We start from the raw sequence: 6,022 nt of genomic DNA, 5'->3' as shown, positions 1-6,022 counted from the left end.
TATTCTTGACTGGGCTACAGATGTCCAACTATTGAGTTATTGCTCTTCATAGTTAGCTTATTGAAAGAACTCAGGCTGACCATCAGAGAAACTAAATGCTTATTGTTACCAATGTGAAAAAAAAGCTAGGAAGGCTCCCATGTTGCAGACAGGAGATGATGGATGAAATCAGCACTCAGATAAGAAATATAGGTGGAATGACTGAAGGAAAGGATTAGTTTAGTATCAGAAAACATTGTGAGAGGTTTTTGTGAGATTTTTAACAAACAATGAGCATCATGAGAATAAACTTACCAGTGAAATTATTGACCTGGACCATTGGAGATAGATCACAATAGTGAAGTATTGAATAGTAACATTTAAGAAATAGTACATACAAAAAATAGCAAATGACAGAAAGTAAGGTTCATAATTCTTATTTTATTTAAAGATAAAAGGACAAAATCACAATTCCAAAAAATATGGCATTTATGTGTTGAACAGAGGAAATAACAATTCAGCAATGTGAAAAAATCAGAACAATGTAAAAACAAATTATTTTCATTTCCCTCCACAGGGACAATTCATACAAAGGGAGGAGACTGGAAACTATACCACTGTGACAGAGCTAATCATTTTGGGACTAGCAGAAGATCCTACACTGTGTATAGTCTTTTTTTGTGATATTTCTAGGAGTATATATTGTCACATTAGTAGGAAATATAAGCATTATCACATTGATAAGAATTTCTTCCCAGTTGCACACACCCATGTACCTGTTCCTCAGCCATCTGGCTTTTGTAGACATTGTCTATTCAACCTCAGTCTCTGTTATAATGCTTATGGAACTCCTTGGGCATGGGCTGGTCCTACCTTTGGCTGCCTGTGAAGCCCAGCTCTGTATTTCAGTGTCATTTGGGTCAACTGAATGCTTCCTATTGGCTGCCATGGCCTATGATAGCTATGTAGCCATCTGTTCACCTCTCCTTTACTCCATGCTCATGTCCCCCAGAGTCTATTTTCTACTGTTGGGAGTTTCTTATGTTGGTGGTTGTATGAATGGTTGGACATTTACTGGTTGTTTGTTAAGTCTGACCTTCTGTGGACCAAATCAGGTAGATCACTTTTTCTGTGACTTCTCCCCTCTGTTGAAACTGTCCTGTTCAGATGTCTCTGTTATTGGATTCATCCCCTCTATCTCTTCTGGCTCCATCATTGTGGTGACAGTGTTTGTCATAGCCGTCTCCTACATCTACATCCTCATCACCATCCTCAAGATGCGCTCTACTGAGGGCTGTCAGAAGGCCTTCTCCACCTGCACCTCCCACCTCACTGCAGTCACTCTCTACTATGGGACCCTCATCCTTCATCTATGTGATGCCCAAGTCCAGCTACTCTACTGAACAGAACAAGGTTCTGTCTATATTTTACACAGTGGTGATCCCCATGCTAAACCCCCTCATCTACAGTCTGAGGAACAGAGATGTAAAGGAGGCCCTGAGGAAGGCAACTGTCAGAGTATATTCATAGACCTTTCAATTCAAGAGATAGGTGATAATTTCCTTTAGCCATACCACAGTTAGTATTCATTATATGGTGCTTAACTGATTGCTTCATATTAAACCCTGTTTTCACTTAATCTTACATTTATATACTCATGTATCAACTGTGGGACCACTTCACCTCAGTAAAACGACAGAAATAGTCATTGCTGTTATAGAACTTATGGGAGATGTCAAGATATTTGCTTTAATTTTATTTGTGTAGCAAACAATAATTTGTGACTTCTGTGTGTCAGGCTAAATTTTAGCTGCATATATGAACTCACAAATTTCTTACAACAACCCATGTAATTGCCACTATTGTTTTATTTTGTGGATACATTTCCTGAGCAAAGATAGAAAGTAGATTACCCATTTACTCAAGAAGAAAAATTGAGGTCGTTTGCTTCTAAGGAGTTCATCTCTAAAACCATATGGCTTCAACATTTAATTTCACAAAGAATCTATGAGGTAGTGTGTTGTAAAACTACCCCGTTTATGAATGAGAAAAGTGATCCTTTGAGAAGTAGAATAGCATTTTACAGAAGAGTGTGAATTCAGCACTGACTCTTTGCATCATGTTCTTAACACACACTCCACCACAATCTCTTGAATGATGTCAGCATTGTGATTCTACAGAGATGTGTTCAGAGTTATCAACCTTAAATTAGTGTATTGTGTCAATCTTCCTAACAAATGTTATGAAAATATTACCCATGTTATACATATCCAAGAGTAAGTTTAAGTCTCAAAAACCATAAATATTCCCATTTTTAAAAAATAATAGGTAACATAGTTACATGATTTGGCTTGAGTTCTAGAAATAATTACATATACATTTAAAAATAGAGTATTTTGCAAGATGTAAACATCAATACTTACAGAGAGTTACAAGGGACATTTTAAATTTTCTGTATTACTGTTAATGTCTGTGCATCAGTCTTGTTTTTTCAGTATATATCCATGAACAAATTAGAATTTGTAAAAAATAGAAATATTGTCTCAAAATGGATTTCACATTCTTCTCATGGCCAAGACTTACTTTAATCAACATGACCATCATCATGAGACTGTTTTGCCATGTTATGGGACCTCTAAAGCAAATACCGATAAGAATATAATATCAGAAAGACACTAAAATTCAATTATTTTTCCCTAGTTTAATGAGTTTGGAGTTACAAGGAGTTAGAGACATTTGTAAATTCCAACAAGACAGAAAATGCCTAGTTGTCTATATCATGAAAGTGTATACTATTTTCAGTAAAGATTTATACTCGAGACTGATAGTTAACAAGGGTAAGTTAAATGGAAATGAGATTATGTAGTTCTGAATTTTGAGTTTTCACTGTAATATTTTATTACTATGAAGAAACACTACTAGAAAACTGAATAAATATTTGAACAATTTTACTAAGAATGTAGATAATAAGCAGTAAATATCATTAGGCAAACTATGAGAGAGAAGAAAGAATCAGGAAATAAACTATGACTTGGCTTCTGTGAGTGGGCAAGGCTGCTACCCCATTCTAAGATATGCCTAAATCATTGACTAAACAGTGTTGTAATTAATATAGTTTCTGTGTGATTATTTGGGTCTGGCTGTCCTAGAAATTAACTAGCAGTCTCCATTTACAAAGATGTTTTTATTTCTTTAGTTTATGTAGCAAATAATAATTTATGCTTGGCATTTTAAACACCTATTATAACTAAATTATATACAAACTTATATATCCTTCAGAAACCTAATAAAGTGGCACCATTATTTTTTAATGATGTGGGATTTCTCTCTGTATGCTGTGAATATTTATGCTTTACTACCATTGGTTAATAAAGAAACTACTTTGGCAAATGGCTTAGCAGAGTAAAGCCATGTGTGAAATCTGAACAGAGATATATGGACAGAGCAGGCAGAGTCAAAGAGATGCCATGTTGCGGGCAAAGCACAAAGATGCTGCCTGAACCTTTCTGGTAAGTCACAGCCTCATTGTGATACAGATTGATAGAAATGGTTAATTTAAGATATATGAGCTAGCTAGGAATACCTCTATGCCATTGGCCAAGCAGTGTTGTAACTAATATAATTTCTGTGTGATTATTCAGGTTTGGGTGGTGGGGAACTTAAGCACAGTCTCAGTCTACATTTTAATTTGCAAAAAGATTGTCTGGACACAGAACAAAAATGTTGATCAACCATATAATCATGAAGAAGCAGAGATGTGAGATTTACAATAAAATCCAGAGATTTAGTCATCAAATGTCTTTGACCTCATATTTAGTTTTTATAATGAATCTATTAGGCTGGCATTTTAAATTGTACTGAATTTACAGATGAGAAAATCAAGACTTGTAGAAATCAAGCAGTTTCTCCAGAGGGCTGAAGACCATTTCCTTCGATTCTTTGCTGCATGCAACACAGATGTTGGTTCAATTCCTTTGATTCGGTTTTCCACACACTTGACCCATATTATACCATGGTAAATCTCATGTTGTGAGCACTGCTATGACACACATCACTTGTCCAACGTAATCAATCTTCAGTTAATACATCAGTCTTTGGGGACAATTGACTTTGTGAAGAAGGTTTAGTTTATTCACACTATAAATTTCACAAGGTCAGACTTGAGAAAACTGGTGTGTTTCCCATTTGGGGAGGGGGAATAAAGTCTTGGATACTACACTTGTAAAAATCTGGCCATCATTTTAGCCATGTTTAACTACACAATGAAAACCAGACTTCTGACACAACAGTATATGTAATAATTTAAGTGATCATTTCAATCAAAGTATTTTGATTGTTTCCCTAATAATCAAAGTTCTGGGTCTATAAAGAAACCAGGATAAAAAATCCCCCCCCAAAAAAAACCCTAGAAATAATGTTACAGGTTATAGTGCACAAACTTCCTGCAGAAAGTACCTGTTTTGAGTGACAAAATCACATTCTTATGAGTGTAGAAAAGTAAGGTGAAAATGGCTTTTACATGAGAATACCAGAGCACAGACTTAGGTTAGTATTTATTACCTTTTTTTAAAAGCAAAATTAGAGCCCCATTCTTCATGACAATAGGGATGGAGGTATCAGGAATTCGAGATAGTATTCCAGAAACTAAAGAAAAGGAATATATCTATGGTTTACTAAGTGAAACTGTAGAATACAGTATCAGTCAGAGGAGACCTGAGAACTAGCAGATATACATGAAAAATTATGACAGTGTTATCCCAGCCTTTAAACTTCTCATGCCTTAATATTTATTTAGTTTCAATGTGTACGAAAAATTAAGACAATTAGGTAATTTATGGAAAGGACCTGCCACACAGTGAAACAGCTGTCCTCTGAGCAGTAAGAGGGAATTTTTTTTTCTGTCCATGAGAACAAAGGCACAGTCATAAAGGAAATCTCTGTAAACAAGCCATTTTTCTTCTTCAGTTAAGCATCTTACACAGATGAGGGATATAGATTTCCAAGGGTTATCTTTTTCCAGTGCTTCTGAAGACACAACTGTTCAACATGGCCTCAGCATTTGTTAAATGTCAGGTATCATGCTGATGTGGAAACAATCAGACTAATGTCTCACCTAAAATAATCAATATATTATATAGAATTCACATGTCTCCGGGAGTGCTTGGTCATTTACACATCCAATACCATTAAGAATGAGGTGGTACAATGGACCATAAAGTGGGTCACTTTCCTCAGTCAGGATTGTAGAATAGTGTTTTCTTTAAGAATCAGGACTTAAATTGCTCTGGAAATAAGGCCAAATCCATATGTATGGCCATAATACATATATTTCTCAATATTGTTTTTGAAAACAATTGAGGTAGGCTTGATCTGATTTAAGGAGCCATATAAGGAGCCACTGTAAGGCCTATCTCAGTGGGCCAATCTAAAAGTGAAGAAAAATATTCCGATGAATTTTTGTTGAAGAACATAATTGTGTGGCCAGGCAATTATATACAACAAAATGAAGAACATTCAGATGCTTGACCTTCTGGAACTAGCCCAAAGAGATGAAGAAATAGTGACTGACAATGTGAGATTTAATGCAGTTGACATCTAGGGCAAATGATCCAGACATTCCATGTACTTGGTTCTTAGTTACTGTCTCAATGGAATGCTGGTGTTCAGATGATTCAGCAACAATTCTTAAGTTACTCTCCAATGGGACAGATGAAAGAAACTCAAGATATCCCCAAAAGACTCAATTCCTTTTATTAATACACTAAAATCTGGAATAATTTCATTCCTCTTGAGTAAAATTCGAACAACTGAAAATAACCATTTCATTACTTCCTTTTCTGTTTATCAAGTCCAGTACTCCTTTTCAATTAGAAAGTTTATCAGGAAGTACATTATATTATACTAGCTCTACTGTAAGCTACTTGTTCTGCATATTGGATATCTGACTGGGAAGCAAACATCTTCTTCACTTTCAGTATACTAGGAATGAGTGCTGGGAAGCACACCATAGTCTATGTATGTCCCCTGGGGAAGGCCAGCTAGA

The 6,022-nt window shown here is 35.5% G+C and overlaps 1 pseudogene; it reads left to right on the top strand.

The window, feature by feature from the left end:
• The first annotated feature begins 571 nt into the window (after positions 1-571).
• On the top strand, positions 572-1,509 carry LOC101988619 (annotated as a pseudogene).
• The last annotated feature ends 4,513 nt before the right edge of the window (positions 1,510-6,022 follow it).

The sequence above is a fragment of the Microtus ochrogaster genome, chromosome 8 (assembly GCF_000317375.1).
Source record: "Microtus ochrogaster isolate Prairie Vole_2 chromosome 8, MicOch1.0, whole genome shotgun sequence".
Lineage (NCBI taxonomy): Eukaryota > Metazoa > Chordata > Mammalia > Rodentia > Cricetidae > Microtus > Microtus ochrogaster.
Note: the sequence above shows the minus strand (reverse complement) of the source record. Positions and strands in the feature narration are given on the sequence as shown.